The sequence below is a fragment of the Brassica oleracea genome, chromosome C7 (assembly GCF_000695525.1).
Source record: "Brassica oleracea var. oleracea cultivar TO1000 chromosome C7, BOL, whole genome shotgun sequence".
NCBI classification, from domain to species: Eukaryota; Viridiplantae; Streptophyta; class Magnoliopsida; order Brassicales; family Brassicaceae; genus Brassica; species Brassica oleracea.
In genome coordinates this window covers 4,955,836-4,957,835 of record NC_027754.1, presented here as the reverse complement: position 1 = coordinate 4,957,835, position 2,000 = coordinate 4,955,836, and the positions used below count along the sequence as shown (strand labels likewise).

Sequence of the window (2,000 nt, the reverse complement as noted above, 5' to 3'; positions counted from 1 at the left end):
CTCAATTCCAAACCTAGAAGTCCACATCAGCCATCGTCTAAACCAGTTATTATGTTTCTCAATACATAAACTTTATCAGATAATAATTCAGATTGAAGCCTCTGTTTGGAACGATTAGTGATTTGCTTGTTTCAGCGCATATTTGGAGCTTCACCACCTTGAAACTTTAGCATTGGAGGAACCAAAACGCTGAGAAAGTCGATATAGCTACAGAGATAGGAATATTAAATGTAGATTTCTGGCCAAGCCCATCCAGAACATGATTTAAATCCAGTCTTATTTTAGCTCTAACTTTATTTTAGCCATGATAGGCAGAACTAGGATTAGCCATAGCCAACCCATAATAATGATATTAAATGTAGACTTTTGATCTAGCCCAACCATATTATGATATATATATCTAGCCCTTTAATAAGGATATTAAATATAGATTTTTGGCTTAGTCCAACCATAATATTTTTTTTACTAATAAAGTAGGTTTTTTTCTTTTTTTTGGAGTATTTTTCGCTATATGTCATCCTATCATTCGCTGATATTTCGAATTGGGCTTTGACTTTTTTTTATTTGAGCTTCTGTTTTCTATTTAAGTTGATTTCGAAGGTACAAAAGGTTTCAGTCATTTATTTGGTCCGACGGAAAACGAGATTAGTAAAGTCGTTGGCCCATTTAAATTTATTTTGAGTTTTTAATATTTCATCAAAATAGGTTAGCATGCCCACCACCGAAACATTTTGTACCTTTGTCTCTAGAGATTCCAAGCTGCCTTCAGATGTTTGTGACCGATGAAATTAGTTTAATGCTCCACTCTCCGTCTTTTAATTGATAGAGGTTAATGATGGAATCGACAACTTCTTTATCCTTTCAGCTTCTTTCATTTTTTCATTTTCCTCAAACACTTTATATGGAGTTGCAGAAGACGGCTTAGCTCATCTTATCATCTCGCTATCAACTCAGAGAGCATGGAAGGATTTCCTGTGCTTGCTTTGATGATGTACGAGGCATCATTCCTGGTCTACAGGTAACTATCGCTCTCTTTGCTTTGTGTCATTAGATTCACACATACCAATCTTTGTTTGGTGTTTATTTGTTTTTGTCTGCATATTAAAGGAACATACTACAAGACTCTTGATGGGACTTGCATACATGATTATGTCACATACTTCGTTGATGCGCTCATGTTAAAGTTCTTGTAAAGGCTAAGCCTCGCAAAATTGGAATCTTCAATGTTGGTACCAGGAAAGGTACATACTACATATGCAAATAGATTCTCTACTAAAGGAAAAAAAAGAGAGAATGAATTTAGAGAAAGTATGTGTGAGCAGGTAGGTCCGTGAAGGAGATTGTTGAAGCCTGCAAAAAAAGCCACAGCGCTCGATTACTTGGAAAGAAGGGCATGCGATTAGTAGAGGTACTGGTAGAGGTACTCAACCGGACTAAGGAATATGAACTCGCCAAAAGGGAGAACTGATGGATTGAACAGTGACACAAGAGGGGCGGAAAGTCTCTTGATACTACCAAACTTCAGTTGTTGCTTGATATGACGCACAAGTCCAACAAAAGAAAGGTTTCTATACGTTGCTTGATATGACGCACAAGTCCAACGAAATAGAGAAGTTTACTTGGAGCTAACCACACCAAGAAACAAGAAGTGTTCTACAAATAACAAAGGAGATAAACTCAATAAAAGGGGAAAAAAGGTTGTCTTATTTCGTGGCTCTTAGGCCTTATTTATAGGATTACAAGTTGTAGAGATCCAAAGAAGAATGTGCTAAAAACAAGTCATTGAAAATGGAAGCAAAGACTTGACTAAATAAAGTCTTTGACTGAAACTTGGACTGCCTCTTGATATAGCCACGACCAGGACTTTGAAAAGTGAAGAATATGCTCATGATATGGGCCAAGACATGTCCCTTTGAGGCCTGGTCGAAATCCATCTTTTCCCTTAGCCAATATTTTATCGGTTTCTCCATTTGGCCCAAACAAGTCTGTTTTTGAATCTT

At 36.9% G+C, this 2,000-nt stretch overlaps 1 long non-coding RNA gene across 1 annotated transcript; it reads left to right on the top strand.

Moving 5' to 3' along the window:
* The first annotated feature begins 727 nt into the window (after positions 1-727).
* Positions 728-1,784, top strand: LOC106304765. Its single transcript, XR_001262826.1, has 4 exons — positions 728-828; positions 914-1,018; positions 1,108-1,241; positions 1,323-1,784. It is a non-coding gene; the product is annotated as an uncharacterized LOC106304765 (long non-coding RNA).
* The last annotated feature ends 216 nt before the right edge of the window (positions 1,785-2,000 follow it).